Source organism: Pristiophorus japonicus, unplaced genomic scaffold, assembly GCF_044704955.1.
Source record: "Pristiophorus japonicus isolate sPriJap1 unplaced genomic scaffold, sPriJap1.hap1 HAP1_SCAFFOLD_37, whole genome shotgun sequence".
In the NCBI taxonomy this organism is placed as follows: domain Eukaryota; kingdom Metazoa; phylum Chordata; class Chondrichthyes; family Pristiophoridae; genus Pristiophorus; species Pristiophorus japonicus.
In genome coordinates this window covers 3768570-3790034 of record NW_027253543.1, presented here as the reverse complement: position 1 = coordinate 3790034, position 21465 = coordinate 3768570, and the positions used below count along the sequence as shown (strand labels likewise).

Here is a 21465-nt window from a genome sequence, read left to right as displayed (position 1 = left end):
CTATGACTTTCAAACCATGCAGGTATTATTAGATGTGAGAATATCAAAATATTTTCTTATCCTCAATATGTCAACGACAATCAGCTGGGACAGTTTATCCTGAAGTACAGTAGGATCAACAGAGAATCACTCTGGTTCTCACTGAGAAATCCACTGAACAGTATGGATATAGTACTCAATTGTAAATTCAAAACTGAAATGGGAAACAAATGAATATAACCTGACCGATTGAACATTTTATGAGGAAGTAAATTATCTTTGCAATCCAATTCTAACCGTCACTGCCAGTGACACGAGTGCAGAAGAGTTGACACTGACGGGAACAGAATGTTTAGCGGATATTTCATGCATTAAAGTGTGGTTGTGATATTCCAGTATTTGTTCCTGTAACTATGTTTAAGTATCCATGCCGAGTATTAGGTGAAAACAACAGCAACAACACTGTGGATGTTGCAAATCTGAAAGAAAAACAGAAAATGCTCGAAATACTCAACTGCTGAGGCAGCATGTGTGGAGGGAGAACCAGATTTAACGTTTCAGGTCTATGAACTTCCAAAAATAATTAAGAGGTTTCCTTAACCAAAGCACCATTCTTCTGATTTTTACACATGATCATTGCAGATAGAATAAATTAATGTATTAAATAAAGAGTCTCGCCCAAAGCATTGTCTTAATTTGAATATATAACATGTGAATGTTGGTAGCACACCATCTGGAGAAGAGGTTGACTAAATGAAGAGAACAATAATGCACTTAAAGTTGATTTACAGAATTAATAGCTGGATAAAGAGATGTACCAGAGACAGCAACAGTACAAAGGATGTATGAGTATTTTTAAGCAGCAAGCTGTGGATTAGGACAACGGTAGAACTTGAAGCAAAGCATACAATTATTAACTGCATTACACGCAGTACATAGCAAACATTTTATTACAGTGTTACATTTTTTTCGAATTTATCACAACATCGATAATTACTAGGAACACCAACGGCACCGAGGAGGGGATAGTAAATCTGTTGTATCTCCTGAAACAAGGTGTGGCCTAACCAAGGCCCTGTACAACTGTAGCAACACCTCCCTGCCCCTGTACTCAAATCCCCTCGCTATGAAGGCCAACATGCCATTTGGTTTCTTAACCGCATGCTGTACCTGATGTACCATATCACCCAGGTCTCGTTGCACCTCATCTTTTCCTAATCTGTAAACATTCAGATAATAGTCTGTCTCTCTGTTTTTACCACCAAAGTTGATAACCTCACATTTATCCACATTATACTTCATCTGCCATGCATTTGCCCACTCACCTAACCTATCCAATCACTCTGCAGCCTCATAACATCCTCCTCGTAGCTCACACTGCCACCCAACTTAGTATCATCCGCAAATTTGGAGATACTACATTTAATCCCCTCGTCTAATCAGTAAAGTACAGTGTAAACAGCTGAGGCCTCAGCACAGAATCTTGCGCTACCCCACTAGTCATCGCCTGCCATTCTGAAAAGTACCCATTTACTCCTACTCTTTGCTTCCTGTCTGACAACCAGTTCTCAATCCATGTCAGCACACTACCCCCAATCCCCTGTGCTTTAATTTTGCACATTAATCTGTTGTGTGGGACCTTGTCGAACGCCTTCTGAAAGTCCAAGTATACCACATCAACTGGTTCTCCCTTGTCCACTCTACTGGAAACATCCTCAAAAAATTCCAGATGATTTGTAAAGCATTGTTTCCCTTTCACAAATCCATGCTGACTTAGACCTATCATGTCAGCTCTTTCCAAATGCGCTGCTATGACATCCTTAATAATTGATTCCATCATTTTACCCACTACTGAGGTCAGGCTGACCGGTCTATAATTCCCTGTTTTCTTTCTCCCTCCTTTTTTAAATAGTGGGGTTACATTGGCTACCCTCCACTCGATAGGAACTGATCCAGAGTCAATGGAATGATGTAAAATGACTGTCAATGCATCCGCTATTTCCAAGGCCACCTCCGTAAGTACTCTGGGATGCAGTCCATCAGTCCCTGGGGATTTATCGGCCTTCAATCCCATCAATTTCCTCAACACAATTTCCCGACAAATAAGGAATTCCCTCAGTTCCTCCTCTTTACCAGACCTTCTGACCCCTTTTATATCCGGAAGGTTGTTTGTGTCCTCCCTAGTGAATACCGAACCAAAGTACTTGTTCAAATGGTCTGCCATTTCTTTCTTCCCCGTTATGATTGCCCCTGATTCTGACTGCAGGGGACCTACGTTTGTCTTTACTAACCTTTTTCTCTTTACATATCTATAGAAACGTTTGCAATCCGTCTTAATGTTCCCTGAAAGCTTCTTCTCGTACTCCATTTCCCCTGCCCTAATCAAAACCTTTGTCCTCGTCTGTTGAGTTCTAAATTTCTCCCAGTCCCCGGGTTCGCTGCTATTTCTGGCCAAATTGTATGCCTCTTCCTTGGCTTTAATACTATCCCTGATATCCCTTGATAGCCACGGTTGAGCCACCTTCCCTTTTTTATTTTTCCGCAAGACAGGAATGTACAATTGTTGTATTTCATCCGTGCAGTATCTTAATGTCTGCCATTGCCCATCCACAGTCAACCCCTTAAGTATCATTCGCCAATCTATCATACCCAATTCAATCTCATAACTTCAAAGTTACCCTTCTTTCAGTTCTGGACCATGGTCTCTGAATTAACTGTTTCATTCTCCATCCTAATGCAGAATTCCACCATATTATGGGCACTCTTCCCCAAGGGGCATCGCACAATGAGATTGCTAATTAATCCTCTCTCATTACACAACACCCAGTCTAAGATGGCCTCCCCCCAAGTTGGTTCCTCGACATATTGGTCTAGAAAACCATCCCTTCTCCACCGTATTGCTTCCAGTTTGGCTAGCCCAATTTTTATGCATATTGAAGTCACGCATTATAACTGCTGCACCTTTATTGCATGTGTCATGTATTCAACCAGTATTGTAACCCATGTATAAACTGACCTCAGTTGTACACCGTGAGAACACTGACCACTAGGTGGGAGACACTCCTAACTTGGACCTTCAGGGAAAAAAGGGGAAGCTCCACCCACCTTCATCACTTGAGTGTTAAGGAATAAAGGACAGGTCACAGACTGACCTTCTCTCAAGCATGGGCCTCGTGTGCATGTATACTGTATAGTAAGGACGTATCAGCATGCACCCCTAATATCCTGTTTGATGCCCTCCCCCACATCACGACTACTGTTTGGAGGTCTGTACACAACTCCCAGTCACGTTTTTTGCCCTTTGCTGTTCTGCAGCTCTACCCATATAGATTCCACATCATCGAAGCTAATGTCCTTCCTAACTATTGCATTAATCTCCACTTTAACCAGCAATGCTACCCTACCTCCTTTTCCTTTCATTCTATCCTTCCTGAATGTTGAATACCCCTGGATGGTGAGTTCCCAGCCCTGATCATCTTGGAGCCACGTCTCCATAATCCCGATCACATCATATTAGTTAACATCGATTTGCACAGTTAGTTCATCCACTTTATTACAGATACTCCTTGCATTAAGACGCAAACCCTTCCGGCTTGTTTTTTTAACACCCTTTGTCCTTTTAGAATTTTGCTGTACAGTGGCCCTTTTTGTTATTTGCCTTTAGTTTCTCGTATGAACGCATTTTAATCAAACCAGGCAGTTTGGCCACACAGGATTGATTTCCTGCACGATTTGAATTCGGCAGCCAAGGGACTAATTCAAAATCCAGCTTCTCACAGCTTTTCAGCGCTAGAGAGACAGGACACACTCATATTCAGGGCAGAGTATGTTTCACGTTGTAGTGGAGAATGACGCTAAATTTATTCTTCTCCCAATGCAGATGACTTCATGCGTGCAGAAAGGAAGATATACTGATCAAGTATTGGCCGGAACCAAACACGGGTTTAGGTTGTCCAATGAGACACAGAGTCGAGTACATCTGAGATACTTTAACTTTACTCATTTCGGTGAGTTTCACTTTGCTCCTGGGAAACTCCAGGATTTGGACGCTGTGGGAACAACGGAGCGAAATCACACGTTTTAAGTTGAAATATGTCTCTTTTCTTAGATGTCGACTGGCTGAGAAGCGGTTCGTTGACTAAAAGTTGGCAGGGCTCGTCCAGGATTTGAACCCGGGACCTATATCATTTCAATTATGAAAATCCTTAAGGTAAAAATTCATCCGCTAGAACAACTAGTGAGTGGGAAGGCGAGGCTCTCAGATTCTGATGGTAGTTTGCTTTTCGGCCCATCGTGCCTGTGCTGACTCTCAGAGACCTACCTAATGAGGCCCCTATCCATAGTCCTGCTAATGTTATCCCTTTGATGAATATATTATTAATTTGAGACATTACATTACCAAAGAGCTGTATCCTTGACAGTAAAAGGTGAATTTGGCAATGAGGTTAAATGTGATTGACAAAAAAACAGAGGGGTCAAATGTTTAGCACAATAACGCCGATGGTGGGAGCACACTGGATTAGCAGTCCATCGCCTGAACCTCTCGGTCACCTCGTCTCCTATTTACAGCAACGTCAGACATCCCCTAATTTTTGCATCCAAACACAAATAATAAGCATGAAAGTCTACTTCACCGCTTGTTCTGCCCGTGCAACCAGATCGGCAGTGATGAAAATGTGCCATTAGCTTCTTAAAGCAAACAGCCTTCCTTTACTTCACGTGAGTGACTGTACGAGATGGTTGGTTTTGGGGCAGAATCAAAAAAAAGAATATAAAATTTCAGGCGGCATGTTAGTTGACTATGGCAGGACTCGAACCTGCAATCTTCTGATAAATCGCATTTACAAATGAAGTAAGACGCGTTATCCATTAGGCCACGCAGCCGCTGCCCGTGACGCAAAATTCGTTGTTTTTTATATTGAGAGCAAATTTTGGCCAAGGGTTATATCAAGCAGTGGATTTAGGAAAACATGAGCATATTTCGAGTAATGAATCGATGCGCTGCGATATGGATGCGCACGGGTACAGGCAATGTCAATGTAGCTTGAAACACAACAGTTTACCAATTCGGTCATCGCAGCTGAAATCACACTCCTTTTAAAACTATACAGGATGATCCTGCATTATGATAAAATACGTCTTAAAGGAGGAAATTAAGAACCGGAACTGACAACCATCCCGTTTAAACAGACACCAAATGACCCGGGACTGCAAGCATACCCCTCTTATACAGATGCAGAATGAGCCTTGACTTACAGCAGTTCCGTTTTAAAAGAAAAAAGTGGGGTTTCTGTTATTCTTGAAGGCAATTGTGCTGTATGTGAGTGAGCGTGGGGCTGAGGACCACGCGGGGCTGTGACAGTTATTGAAGCCACAGGTCATAGACAGGCAGGAAGGAGGGAGGGAAGTAAAACCAACCCGACAAAAAGTAAATTTTCACGTTTTCACGTTGAGTCGGATAATCATTCAGATGTTTTAGGGAAAAGTTAAAGATTCCTGATTTTTTCAACAAAATCAGCACCTGGAAAATATTGACAGTGAGAAAGGACAAAAGGGAATGGCTGTGATACAGTGAAACGCAACAGTGATTAAATATTAAATGGCATAACGGGGAAACGGCGAAGTGGGTAGTAATCGAGGAATAAAGTAACAAAGGATCGCCCAGGAAGGGTGGTATTGGGAACAGCAGAACCATTATTTGACAATGGGAGCGGTCCTTATGATCCCATATGTTCAAGGTAATGCTGAGTACAGAAGTCTATAAAATGCCTAAAATATAGGTGTCAACGCCATTGCCAGACAATGGGAGCGGTGCTTATGATCCGATACGCTGAACCTGATGTTGAGGCCAGAAGACTATAACATGCCTGAAATATAGGGTGTGAACGCCTTTTAATCAGACCAGGCAGCTTGGCTTCCCGGATTGATTTCCTTTCCAGTTTGAATTCGGCAGCCAAGGGATTAATTCAAAAGTCACCTTCTCACGGCTTTTCAGCTCCAGAGAAACAGGACGCACTCATATTCAGGGCAGAGTTTGCTTCACTTTGAAGTTAAGATTGACGCTGAATGTATGCTTATTCCAATTGAGGTGAGTTCATACGTGCAGAAATGAAGATATACGGATCAAGTATTGGTCGGAATTAAACACGGGTTTAGCTTGTCCAATGAGTCGCAGAGCTGAGTGTATCTGAGATATTTTAATTTTACTCAATTAGTAAATCTCACCTTGTTTCTGTGAAATTCTGCGATTTAGACGCCGTGGGAACAACTGCATGAAATTACACGTTTTCATTCGAAATATTTATTTTCTCACATTTCTACCGGCTGTGAGAGGCGGATCTTTGACTAAACGATAGCGGAGCTCGTTCGGGATTTGAAATCGGGAACTCACGCATTTCAATTATGAAAATCTCGAAGCGACAATCATAACCCTCGATCAACGAGCCGCCGACAGCAAGAAGCGAAGGGCTCAGACTCTGACGTTAGTTCACTAGTCGGCCCATCCTGCATGTGCTGTCTCTCAGAGACCTATCTAATTATTCCCCATGACCATAGTCCTGCTAATGTTTCCCTTTGATCAATATATTATTAATTTGAAACATTACATGACCAAAGCGCAGCATCCTTGTCACTAAATGTTGAATTTTGCCATGAGATTAAATATGATTGAAAAAATAACATAAGGGGTCAATTGCTTAAGCTCATAACGATGAGGATGGAATTCGAACTCGAACTCAAGCATGCACATCACACTGGATTCGCAGATAATCGCCTGAAGATCTCGGCCACCTCGTCTCCTATTGCTAGCTACGTCAGCAATTGAATTTGCTGGTTTTTGCATCCAAACAGATATAATTTAAAAGAAAGTTTGCTTCACCGCTTTTTCTGCCCGTGCAACCAGATCGACAGTGAAAATGTGCCATTAGCTTCTTGAAGCAAACAGACTTCCTTTCCTTCAGGTCAGTGACTGTACGAGATGGCTGGTTTTGTGGCAGACTGACAGCAAAGAATTAATATTTTGATCAGCGAGTTAATTTCCTGCGGCAAGATACGAGCCTGTAAATTTTTGATAACGTCGCGGTTGTAATCAAAGTCAGACGCCTTATCCATTACGCCACGCGGCTGCTGCAATGAGGAAAAACATTGTTGTTGTTTATATTCGGAGCAGATTAGGGGCAACTGCTATATCAAGGAGTGGGTTTTTGAAAAGCTGAGCATATTAAAGTAAATGAACAGAAACGCTGCTATCTGGGTGCGCAATGTATCTGCGCTTGGAACTTGGAACACGATAGCTTAATTCGGTCATCACAGCTGAAATCACACTCCTTTTCAAAATATACATGGTGATCTGGGACTATGTGAAAATCCGTCTTAAAGGGAAAGATTATGCACCGGAACTGACAGCCATCCCGTTTAATCAGACACAGGATGATCCGGGACTACAAGCACATCCCATTTATACAGTTGCAGAAAGAACCTTGACTGGGTCTGAAAGCAAATACCCCTGAAGCAGATATAGAATGTTCTTGGACGGCGAGTTTTTTAATTTTAAACCGGCCCAGAATGACCCGGAACTGAGAGCAAATCCATTTTGAAAACAGATACAGATTGATCCTGGATTGACAGCAAATCCACTTCGACAGAAACAAAATGATCCGGGACCTCTCGCCTTTCCACTGTGAAAATCCCAAAGAGCGATTCATATCCCTAGACCAAGGAGCAGCCGACAGTAAAGTGCGTAACCCATTCTATATTAAAACGGCATATTTTGACGGCAGTGAAGAAAGCCAATCGGCCCAACGTGGCTGTGCTGTGTCTCTGAGAGAGCGATACAATTAGACACCCCCTCCACAGTCCTGCGAATAAGTACATAAGAACGTAAATGTTACCTTTGATGAATATATTGGGCCTGAAGTCATTGTGCTGGGCTTCCCCCAGGCGCTCAGCTGCAATTAGTGATAACGTTCCACACCTACCTTTTGCTCCTGCACCCTCCGCATCTGAGGCCTTCTCTTCCCGCGCTTCGCAGCGCATTCACGTCTTGGAGCTGCGGAGGGAGAAGCTGGATTCACGTGACTCTGGACAGCCAATGAAGGTACAATATTATCATTTGTAATAATAGCATCTCCTTATGTAAGGGTTCTCAGTATTACGAATGAAAACGCCCCCATCAACCAAACACACATAAAAAGTTAAAAAAAAACACCTCACGTATTAATTTAAATTAAAGTTAACAAATGTGTTAGAAAAAAATATTTTTCGGATTTAAAAAAAAGTTTGTCATTTAGGGTTTAAAATAAACCTTCCTTAGTGAACAGATTTTTTAAACATAAAAATGTTATTACATTTTATTTGTAGATGTTTTTATATATTTTTTTACATGTTTTAAAACTCTTATGCTGATAAAAGTAGGCTATGCGCCAGCTTTTCCCAGGCGCAAGAAATTTAAGGACATTCGCTGAGCAATAGATGGCAAATAGCGCAGACTCACCCATCGAATATCCTTCTCCTGAACAGCGTTCGATCTGTCAAGCAAGAATTTGACATTGGAAAACCTGATTTTCAGTGCATGCGCCTCGCACGCCAAGGAAGGGCTTTTGTGAATCCGTGCTGGTTGCATACATTATCCGTACAGACCAGGTTAGACCGGAATTAAGGCCCTATATAAATTTGAGACATGACATGATCAAAGTGCAGCATCCTTGACAGTAAAAGGCAAACTTGGCCATGAGGCTTTATGTGATTGACAAAACAACAAAAGGATTCCTACGTTTAACACAATAAGTACGAGTCTGGGATTCGGACCTTAGCATGCAGATCACAATGTATTAGTAGTTATTCGCCTATAACTCTGGGCCACCTCGTTTCCAGTTTGCAGCAATGTTCGGCATTCAATTTCCTGCTTTTTGCGTCCAAGCAGTAATATCCTGCAAGAATGTCCACTTCACCGCTTGTCCTGCCTATGCAACCAGATCGACAATGTTGTAAATGTGCCATCTGCTTCTTAAAGCAAACGGCTTTCCATTACCTCAGGTGAGTGACTGTACACACGTGGAATTAAGTGCACCAGATACAGCAGAAGTAGGAGCTGCTGGAACAGCGGAGTTAGGATATTCATAAAAAGTATGAATTGGGATATGGCAGCAGAAACAGGGGAAGTAGGAGCTCTGCAAACAGGGAAATTTGAAGCTCCAGAAACAGGGGAATTAGGAGCTCCAGAAACAGCAGCATTGGTTGATCTCCAGAAAAAGCGGAATGAGAGTGCCCTAAAATGAGAGGAAATATAATCAAGAAACAGTTGAATTAGAATCTTCAGAAACACGGAGAATGAGGATCAACAGAAACAGGGGAATCAGGACCTCCGGATACGAGGGAATTATGAAGGGCCACCAGAAACAGGCGAAATAGGAGATCATTACAGAAACCTGAAAATTAGTAGAGAGCTCCACAAACGCAGAAATTGCTAGACCGCTCCAGTTCTTAGCTCTAAATACTGGGGAGTTAGGAGAGGGCATCATAATCAGGGAAAGGAGGAGCTCTAGAAATAAGGTAATTAGGAAGAGGAAAATTAAGAGCTCCAGCACTTTACCTTGTAAAGCAGGGGAATTAGGAGCAGCAGACAAGGAGAGATAGAAGTTAAAGAAAGTGATGAATTAGGATTCATTTCAGATTTACAGGATTCGCAGTACTTTGCTTTTGAAGCTAAAAAGTAACATAAGTTGACGTCATTGGGGATTCAACAGTCATTACCTTTCTGCAACGGCAAACGTGAGTCATGCGTGCTGTGCATCCTCCCTGCTGCCAGGTAAAGAACATCACTGAGTGGGTGCAGAACATTCTGAGAGGTGAATGGGAGCAGCCGTGATCTATGTGCTAACCGTTGACAGAAGGAAAGAAGGGGATGAGTTCCTTTAGTCAGAGTTTCAAGTGCAATAGAGGAAATTAATGAGCAGAACCACAAAGGTATTCTATGGGTTATTTCCAGTGCACCGCGCAATTGAATTTAGAAATGGCAACGTGTGTCTGGATAAACGGTGCACGAGGTTGTGCTCCAGAATCCGGGGGCATTGGGACCAGTTCTGGCGCAGGAGTGGCATGTTACAGTACGTCGGGTTGTACATAAATAGAGCTCGCGGGAAGGTTAACTACTGGGGCGGGTGAGGGATTGAACTAATTTGGCAGTGGAATTCTGTACCAGGATGAAACATCTGTAGATGTTGTAATTATGCCTTTATACACAAGTCCAGATGATTATTATATATCAACTATAGCAGTGAACGTGGCCTCAGACACCACATTTCAGCCCATCCTTGGGAAACGATATACCACCGCTCGGCCAACCCTTCCCTTACACCGAGCACAAGCACAGGAAACACAGGCACACCAGAATTTGCTGAGGACCGTATAGAGTAAAATGTTCTTTGATTAGTGATAGCTCTAAGTATATTTTGGTGTCTCTGTTGCAATTTGTTCTGTGGGATATAAATATATTTTGTATATCTGTTTTACTGTTTATATATTTGAATGCAACAACGTTATTTATAATAGTATTGTGGAGCATCTGTATTTGTTATAAATTTATTTTCTGTGCATACCTTTGTATCTATATTACTTTTAAACACCTCGCAAATAAACGTAAATACAATTATAGCACAGCAATACTTAGAGATAAATTCATAAAGAAAGCAGACATAAAACAAGTACATTTATAAAATCAAAGATATGAACACAAATAATGTGATTATCAAGGTTCCACACTATTTAAGTTACAAATCACAGATAGATGCACAGATATATTTATAAATTTCCCGCAAGGACATCCAAATTCATTACAAATAACAAAATGGATTGCACACTAAAATAAAACACGTCTATGGCGAAAATGTATGGAGTCGCAATAACTGAAAGCTTCTTGCAGAGAGTCGGCACTGACACGATGGGATGAACAGCTTCCTTCTGTGTTGAATGATTCGATGAATCTTTGTCATCCTGCTTGTAAGACAGATGGAACAGGCAGCTCTATGATGGGAGCACTGAAACCACAGGGCATGCCGCTCTAGTGGCGCAATCGGTTAGTGCGCGGTACTTATATGACAGTGCAGGCCCGGGAAATGCCGAGGTTGTGAGTTCGAGCCTCACCGAGAGCAGTCGATGATTTTGCATGTGATGTTTGTACATTGCAGACTCTGATGCAGTTTTCCATTTCAGCCGATGATTTTGCATGTGATGTTTGTACATTGCAGACTCTGATGCAGTTTTCCATTTATCCAACTGTCTTGTCTATTCCGCCATGTATCACGGTGCTGTCTGTCTCTCTCACTCCTGTTAACTCAGTGGCAATCTGTGGGCTATTTCTCAATGAATACCCGTGTCTGTTACCCACATGTAATGAATGAGCGGATCAAACTATTCCTCATCTAACACTACGGAACTAATGAGCCAACATTTATAACAATATACAGTTTATTGTAAATATAACAGTCAATCTTGAGTGATATAGGTTCAATTCTGTGCAAAACCAAACTATGATCTCAACGTGTTTCCTATAAACCGCTTTTTAATGTATTGTCGCAAGCGCTGCCATTGTAGCTCAGGGAATTTCATAATTAATAAACATAGAAATCAAGCAATGAGACGGTAGAGATGGTTCTGAGACTGTAGAATGCCCTCGCTCAGAGCAACATTTAAAACAAGGTTACAAACTGGCAGCGTGCAGGAGGAAGGGAGGAGAGGAAACAGAGCCACAGAAAAGCCGCGGGAGTTTCGGAAGCTTCGGGAGTTTTTCCTGTGACCACAGCATAATCATTTAACCAGTAGCTCTGATGTAAAGAATAATGTGCCGAAAACACACTCGATTTCAAAGAGAAGATATGTAAACGTATTGGTTATTTCCACATAATTCCTGCACCACCTCCAACAGAATCAAGGATGTTCCTGAACTTTTCGCGACAAATGTTGTGCTCAGTGTTGCAATGGCTCGTGCATTGGACTTCTCGCTGATTATATTCTACAGAAACATTCAAACTTGTCGATTCCAGTTCTATCAAAGTCCAATTATAAATTAATAGAATTATTACCGCACAGCAGGAGGTCATTCGTCCCATCGAGAGTGTGCCAGCTCTCAGCTAGTCCCACTCCCCCGTCCTTTCCACATAGCCCTGCAGGTCAGGGTTGGCTGGTTCCGAGGCTGGAAAGTGCAAGTTTGCAGCAAACCGCAATTACCTGCGATAGCCGTATGGTTTATTGTTGTGGGTCTGAAATCCACTCAAGTTTACCTGCTCGCCACTACACTGTTTAAAGCTCCATTCAGTGCTCGAACAAATAAGAGCTCTAGTTGCGGGCTGCATTTCCCTATCTAAGAGCCTGAGAAATCCGCCAGGGAGCGTGTCACGTTTAAACCGTCGCCCAATTATCTTTTATGTTTTACAACATTTCAAGAGAGCAAAAGAATTTCCCCTCAAGATGCAATGACCTTTTCTGATATTGTCTTCGCATGCATCTTTCTGTCTCTACTTGTTTCTGACTCTTGGATTTCTCTGCTTTTCGCTGATTGAGTTATCAGGCTTCAATGGACGGCCTGGGCTGATCTAACCTGCTACAAGGGCAGAAATAGGTAAAGAAAGATGTGGACAATAGCACAGGAATAGTGTTCATTCGGGGCAAATATCTTCACAGATATGTCCCTTCGCGCTCGCAGTGAAGTAAAGCAGCACCAATTACAGTTGGCTTAAGGTAGAGTGTTCATTCTGAGAATGCCGAGACAGACGACAATAAAGAGCTATTCATGCTGCAAATTCTTATTTGATAATACAGGTTACATATTCAAAATTAGTTTTGTAAACACATCCAATATTGTTGACTTAGAATAGTCAACATTGCTCGCACGGCAATTGGTTGCCTGTGTCCAGTTGGAAAGCTGACTGAAAGAACATGCAGAACATTGACTTTCTGCTGAGCAGACCATGAGCCTTATTCTTGAAAATGGTCCTCTAGTCCCGCGAATAGGGGATTAAGCATGATGAGAGTTGGATGGAACTGTGCCCACGTGTATAGCATAACGTGTAGGGGGCCTTTCCCCTTCCTTAAAGAAGATTAATGACTCAGTTGCAGTTTTTGCTGCAGAATGTGCTCGCACCACTCGCAATTCTCCCCAAGGATGAGCCGAGCCGATCACGTGGAGTTAATACAATTCCTCCAGTCAGTAAATTCAGTTGGCATATCAAGGAAATATAATAAATCACCGTGACTTAGTCAGTTAGCGCGCTGCTTAATGGATAAACGATGTTTTCAGGAAATTAGAATTTTGATGAGATATGGATTCAAAGCATAATTTATGTAATATTCAGTCAAATGCTTTGAAGGTTTATCAACAACAAACGTTTAACAACGTAAATGAGCACAATCGATTCACAGTCCATCGCCTTAACCTCTCATCTGCCATCTAGCGCAACTCGGCTATTCCATTTCAGGCTTTTTGCATCCGTACAGAAATACGCTGCAAAATGTCCCCTTCACGACGTGTCCTGCCCGTGAACCCAGATCGACAATGTTGAAAATGTACAATCAGCTTCTGTAAGCAAACGGTCTTTAGTTGCTACAGGATGGCTGTGAAATGTCTCCTCAAAAAATGAGGTGCGGGCCCCTTTTAAATTGACCAGGCAGCTGGACACGCCGGTTTCAAAACAGACCAAATGCAGAACTCTCTACAGTTAGACCACATTAGGCGTACTGTATGCAATGCTGGTCGCCATATTAAAAAGAAGATAGCGAGGCACTGGATAGGGTGTGGAGAAGATCGTATACTATCAGGAAAGAATCGTCAGGCTCAATTTATTTTGTAATGAAACGAGGAGTCTGAGGGGTTACCTAATAGAGCGCTTTAATATCTTGAAATGTTTGACAGAGTAGATACAGATTGTTTTCACTTGTGGGGAAGAGTATTACTAGAGACCATCAATATAAGAAAAATCAGCAACAAATCAAATTGGGAATGAAGAAGAATCTTCTTTAGCCAGAGAGTGGTAAGAATGTAGAACTCGCTACCACCAAAGTGGTTGAATCAAATATTATAGATGCATGTAAGGAGCGGTTAGATAAATATATGAGGGAGAACTGAATGCAGGGCTATGCTGATAGTGCTGGATGCGGAAAGAGGCGGGGATGCTCCAGTGGACCTCAAACGGCGATATTGACAGGTTGGGGCGAAAAGCCTGTTTTTCCAATGAATATACGATATGATATAATGAATTCGACACCCATGAGTCCACTTCAAAAGCCAACTTCTCACAAATTTCAGACCTAGACGAAATAACACTGATTAATATTCTGGGCTTACAGTCTTTCAAAAAGATGTCAAGATTGATGCTCCTTAAAACCTACCTCTTTGACCAAGTTTTTTGCCATCTGCCGTAATTTCTCTTTTATGTGGCTCGGTGTCAGCATTATTTGATTTGGTTTAAGCTGTTGTGGAGCACCCTGTGACGTCTAACTATATTAAATGCGCTACATAAATGCAAGTTGTTGTTGTTGTTATATTTCATCATTGGCTCCCTGTTTCAGGATGCAAAAAAAACGTGCTAGTTGAGAAGGCATGCGGCATACTTACCTTTATTAGCCGAGGTATATTGTACAATAGCAGTGAAGTTATGCTTAAGTTATATAAAACATTATTTGGGCCACAGCTAGAGTACTGCGTACACATCATTACAGGAAAGATGTAATTGAAGTAGAGTGGGTGCAAAAGAGATTTACGATGATGTTGCATGGACTAGATAATTTTAGCTATGAATAATGATTCGATAGGCTGGGTTTATTTTCATTAGAACATAGGGAGCTGAGGCGAAACATTATTGATATGTTCAAAATTATGAGGGGCCGAGAGAGAGTGGACAGGAAGGACCTATCTTTCAGAGCAGAATGGTCAACAATAAGGGGAGATAGATTTAAAGTCGTTGGTAGCAAGTTTAGAGGGGAATTGAAGGGTAATGGCTTCACTCAGAGCATGTTGGGAGTCTGGAACTCACTGCCTGAAAGGATGGTAGAGGCAGAAAACCTCGGCGCATTTAAAGCGCGCTTGGATATGCACTTGAAGTGCAATAACCTACAGGGCTACGGACCAAAAGCTGGAACATGGGATTCCTCTGGATCGCTCTTTGTTGGCCGGCGTTGAGCGAATGGGCCGAAATATCCTTCTTCCGTGCTGTAAATAACTATGATTCTATGATTCAGTTCTAAGCGAGGATCGAATTACAAGTAAGCCGGACGTGGAGACTTTATGGGTAGAATTAAGAGATAGGAAAGGAGTTAAGACAATAGTGGGAGTTATGTATCGGCCCCCTAGACGCAGTTGTGAAGTACTAGAATATATAAATATAGACATTAGACAAGCGTGTATTCAAGAGAGCATGGTTTTCAGAGCGGATTTAAATGTTCATATATATTGGGATAATCGGACGAGCACCTGTTAGAAAATTGTGAATTTCTTGAGTGTGTCCGGGCTAGTGCTACAACAATATGTTCCAGAACGAACAAGGGGCATGTCAATTTACATTTAGTAATGAGTAACGAGCCGGATTTATTCAACATTAAGCGTAAGTTAAAATGTATTTATTAGCGATCAAAACATGATCGACTTCAACGTAACGTTTCACAGGGAGAAACGCGAAACAGCTACTACTATTCTAGATTTCGGTAAGACCGACTTCAAGGGGCTGAGACTGAGACTAACCAGAATAAACTTGGAAAATCTGTTAATGGGTAAAACGAGAGGAAGTGTTAAAAATAATTAAAAGTGATACAGAATCAGTGTATACCCCTGAGGGGCCAAAGAAAACAGGCATGGACGGCTAAAGAGGTAAGGGACCACATTAAACTAAAAGTAAAAGCGTACACAAATGCAAAAAGTAGCACAGATCCTGGTGAATGGGAAAGCTACAAAGAAAAGCAAAGTGTCACAAAGCAGATAGTAAGTGCTACAAAGAGGGAGTATGAAAATCACCAACTGGTGAAATGAACAGACACATGGCAGATGTAAGTTAACGCAGATAATTGTGAAGTGATACATTTTAGGAGGATGAGGAGAGGCAATATGAATTCGTGATACAATTTTAACGGGGCCAGATTTATACGTGAAAATTCAAATCCCCTTTTAAGCATCTGCGTCTGGAGATCAATGATCCTGAAACCGGTCAAAATACTCTCCCTGTATTGTATTAACCAGCTCTAAATCGTACAATTTAATAGACGGGGGAGGATCTGGAAGACATGAGGACTTTTCCTTTGTTAATAGAAGAATAGAGTATAAAAACAAGGAAGTTATGCCAAACAATTTAAAAGCTCTTATGAGGTCTTAGCTGGAATATTGTGTTCAGTTCTGGGCAACACGCTTCATGGAAGAAGTCAAGCCCTTGGAGAGGGTGCAGAATAGATTTACAAGAATACTGCCATAGTTGGGGACCTCATTTACACGAAGGGAATGGAGAAGCTGGGATTTTTCTCATTAGAATACAAAACGTTAAGAGGCGATTTATGATATAAGTTCAAAGTTGTGAAGTGTTTTGATAGTTAAAAAGGAAAAAGCTTTAGAATGTCACATTTTATGTGATAAAATCTCGATCGATGCAGGTGGAGGTCGAACCCATGTTTTTTGGTTTATGAGACCGACGCTTTACCAATTGGCCACTGCGCCCTGATAAACTATGTGACCTGCATCGCATTGCCACCGAATCCCATTTCATTTCAACTCGGTTGGAAAAGCATATACGCATGTACAAATCAATGAAGTGGGACTGTGGAACGGGCAAATGACTAGCGCCATTTACATGAAACTATCAGAAAACATTTCATAAAATCATACATTACCAATGGAGAGTACTTGGACCATCGTACTCTTGAACGAGCTATCCAATTAGTCCCAGATCTTTCCACAACGCCCTGCAAAATGTGCCCCTTCAAGCATTTATCAAATTCCATTTTGAGGGTTACAATTGAATCTGCAGAGCAACGGGGAAATGACATGGGGGTGAGACTGGCTGAGAGTCAGCACGGGCTCGACGGGCCAAATTGCCTTCATCCGTGCTGTAACAATTCCATGCATCGATGATTCTATAATTCACCACCCTTTCAGGCAGTGCATTACAGATCACAACAACTCACAGCTTAAAAACAAACAATTCTTCTCCACTTCCATCTGTTTCCTCTATTGTCCTCTGGATGTTGCCAGGACTGGATAGATTTCGTTCTGGGGAAAGATTGGAGTTGTTTTCTTCGGAACAGATGAAAATAATGGGTGACATAATTGAGGTGTATAAAATTATGAGGGGCCGAGATAGTTAGCATAAGAAACACATATGCCCCTGAGTAGAGAGGTCAATAATCAGGTGCCTAGATTTAAAGTAATTTATAAAAGGATTACACGAGAGTCGAGGAGAAATCTTTTCGCCCAGAATGAATTTGGGTCTGAAACTCACTGACTGAAAAGTTGGCGGAGACACAATCCCTCATCACATTTAATCAGTACTTGTATATGGATTGAATTGCCCTAATCTGCAACGCTACAGATCAGGAGCTGGGAAGTGCGATTAGGCTGGAAAGCTCTTTCGATTGGCGGAGACAGGATGGGTCGAATGTTCTCCTTCTCTGAAGCAAACTTCTAAGAGGTGGGTAATGCTCTTTTGTGTCCTGCACATATCTGTATCCCACCATCGATGGGATCTTGCTGTGTGGTAATTGGCTGCAGTATTGCCCTACAGTACATCCAGTGACTACACTTGAAGAATTACTTCTTTTATTGTAAAGCATGTTTTAATTAAATATTAATTCAGTGGATGTGGGCGTAACTAGCAAGGATGACATTTATTGCCCATCCCTAATTGCGGTTGAGAAGGTAGTGATGAACAAACTTCGTGAAACACTGCAGTACTTGGATATGGACTTGATGGCTATGGTCCAAGCTCGAAATTGGATTTGGCAGGATATGCTTTGTCCACCAGCAAGGACGCGATGGGCTAAATAGTTTCCTTCTGTTATGTAAATTTCTATGGCTCTGTGGTCCAGTCATCGAGGTGATGGAACTACCAATGTGCTGTTGGAGAAGTATTTCCAAGCGAAAATAAAGGAAAGGCGATATATTTCCAGTTTCATTATCTGCGGAGTTGAGACTCGAGTTGGAAAAATCAATCTTCAACGATCGTGCCCGCTTCTGAACTTATGATGGGGGGCAGGTCATTGATGAAGCAGGTGATGATGAACTCCTGCAGCGATATCCTGAGCTGAGATCATTGGCGTCGAACGACAACAACCATCTTCTTTTCTGCTAGGTATGTCTCCAGCAGTGGAGATTAACCCCGCAATGACTTCAACGTTAGAACCCTCCTTGTTGAAACATTGGGTCAAATGCTGCTTTGATGTCCAGGACAATCACTCTCGCCTCAGTTTAGAATTAATCACGTTTGTCCATATTTGGACTAAGGCTGTAATGATGTCGGAGCTCGAACTTAGCAACGGCGAGCAAGTGGATCATCCTATGTTTCTGAAAGATGCTACGGGGATGCAAGCCCGTTATTTTACTGTTTGAAAACAGCGCACAGTTGCATGATGTATATTTGTAGGATTAGATGGGTCATCGACCCGAAATCTTACTCCTACCTTCCTCTTCCGACAGACCCTACCAGGGCTTCAAAGCATGGCACGTTTTAAAATGTCAGTGTTAAAAAAATTGTTTCATTCTATATTTCTTAAAGATTAAGAAGGCACAACAGGCAGCCATATATCCTAGTTTGCCGATGATGCAAATATTGGTGATATCGTAATTAGTGAAGATGCTACCGTGCACTTATAAAGATATATTGATAGATTAAATGAATGGACGACTCAGTGTCAGATAGTTTCCTGACAGGTAATTGTGTGGTCATCCATTTTAGATCACATAGATTAGGTCCGAGTACTAATTAAATGGAGCACAGCTCGGAGGGATGGAGTTCCAAAGTGGTTTTCAGTCCAAGTGCCCATCCCGCTAAAATGCAGTAGCAATTTACAAATATATTCGAAACAACTAATGGCATGTTAGGCTTTGTAACTAGGGGTTAGACTATAAAGCAATGGAAGTTTTTCTTCAACTGTACAGAGATGTAGTTAGATTATATCTGGAGTAAACTACGTTATAGAATATAATAGATTCATAGAAGTTTACAGCACGGAAGGAGGCGATTTCGGCCCATCCTGTCCGCGCCACCGTTTTCCAGGCTAATCCCACTTTCGAGCTCTAGGTCCATAACCCTGCACGTTACGGCCCTTCAGATGCACATCCAAATACTTTTTTTAATGTGCTAAAGGTTTCTGCCTCTACCACTCTTTCAGGCAGTTCGTTTTCGACAACCACAATTATCTGCCTGCGGAAATTTCCCATCACAACTCCTGAAAACCTTCTCCAATTACTATAAATATGTGCCCGCTGTTTGTTGGGCCCTCTGCTATATCTAGAAAGACATTATATCTAGTCCCCTTATGGGCACGGCCCCTTAGAAATGATCGGCGGGAATGGAATGTGTACAGTTCATCGTCACCAGAATGTTACCAGGATGCCTCGGGTTAAATTATGAGGAGAGATTACAATAACTAGGCCTGTACTCCCTGGAATATAAAAGGTTAAGTGGTGGTTTGATTGAGATTTTTAAGGTTTTGAAACGAATGAATACGATAGATAGAGATAAAGCTTTTTTTTACTGTTCGTGGGGGAGTTTATGACATTGTTAAAATCAGAGGCAGTACATTCGATAGAGACGTTAGGAAAATTTTCTTCACGCAAAGGGTGATGGATTTATCTTCTACAAAAGGCAGGATATACTAGCTCAATTAAAAATGTTAATTTTAGATTGATAGTTTTTGCTAGACACTGGTTAAAATTATGTGGATCCAATGCAGATGGATGGAGTTAAGATCGAGCTCAGCTAAGAATTAACAGAATGGCGAATAGGCACAAAGGGCGGAATGGCCTAATCCTGTGCCTATGTTCAGTCAATTGGCAGAACACATAATACAAATAAAGAAATGTTGTCTTGATGGGTGAATTAAAAATATATTATTTGCAGAGATTATGGACCGCTTCCACGCTTTCATAACAAACAAGCATTAAGTCTAATTGTCAACTCAGTTGTTTGAACATCTACCAGAAGCAGAGACACATCAGTTGGATTTTAATTCCATCGCATTAACATTTCGGGTATCCTGGCCATGGGCACGCTGCAGTGCAGTGCTTGGAAATTCGGCAAATCGCTTGCAGACTCAAAATTTAGTTTTCAGCGCAGAGCAAACTACACGCCTGCATACTCTGCAAACGTGGGAGGATATATGCCTTGTTTTTAACTGTGGTCGGTGAAAAGTTGAACCGCAAAAGCACAGCACTTAGGCAAATAACGCATTGAACTGACCGTCCGTAACTAGACAAGAAAGCCCCTTGCTTTAACCCACAGAACATGTAATCTTCCCGTCAACACTGAACATATTTGAATGAATAATGTTAAAATGCTCTTCAACCAATCAGTATCAGCAAGTTCAGACTGAACCAGCGCTTAAGGGATAACTCATAAGGTATGGAATAAACTGATGTGGGGAGCGATGGAGAGAGTGACAGAGAGAAAAACCATATTTGGACAGATAAACAGATCCCCAATGAGAAAAGCGGACATAAATTGACTGCAACTGAAGTAGACATAAAGCGAGACTGACACACGGAAAGAAAGTTAGAGTCAGAGAGAAATAGAATGAATGATAGAGAGAGAAAAAGAGAACCAGCACACTAAATGTTAGAAAATCCCTGCCGGCACGGCCGGGAATTAAATCCATGAACTGACGATTAAAGGTGAAAAAACATGCTCACTGAGAGAGAGGATTGTAGCATCACAGAAGCAGGAATGAGACATTTTCCCCAGAGCCCTGCAAACTGTTCGCCATCAACTATTCACCCCGCAACCTAAGAGCGTGCAGGTAGAGAGGGAGAGGGTGATCAGCAGACAGAATAGGAGGACGAGGCAGGTAGTGCACGAGCCCCCGAGTCCATCTCGCTCGCCAACAGATATTATCTTCTGAGCACCTGTGTGGAGATAGTGCTTGTGGCGAGTGCAGCCAGATACAAATCCTGCACAGCGGAGGAGGGAGAAGAAAGGAATAGCTTAATGATAGGTGTTTCAATAATCAGGGGAACAGAAAGGCGCTTCTGCCACCGCAGACGTGACACCAGAATAATATGTTACCTTCCTGGGGGCAAGGATGTTAGCGAGCGGCTGCAGGGCATTCTGAGGGAGAAGGGTGATCAGTCAGCGGTCATTGTCCATATTGTTACCAATGACATAGGTAGAAAGAGGGCTGAGGTCCTCCAGGCTGAGTTTGGGGAGCTACACTAGAGGCTAAAAAGCAGGAACTGAAAGGAAGTAATCTCCAGAATACTCCAGGTGCCACGAACTAGTGAGTAGAGTAATAGGAGGATAGAGC

At 42.0% G+C, this 21465-nt stretch overlaps 1 non-coding gene across 1 annotated transcript; it reads left to right on the top strand.

The window, feature by feature from the left end:
- Positions 1-11032: 11032 nt before the first annotated feature.
- trnai-uau (transfer RNA isoleucine (anticodon UAU)) lies at positions 11033-11126 on the top strand. Its single transcript has 2 exons — positions 11033-11070; positions 11091-11126. It is a non-coding gene; the product is annotated as a tRNA-Ile (tRNA).
- Positions 11127-21465: the final 10339 nt, after the last annotated feature.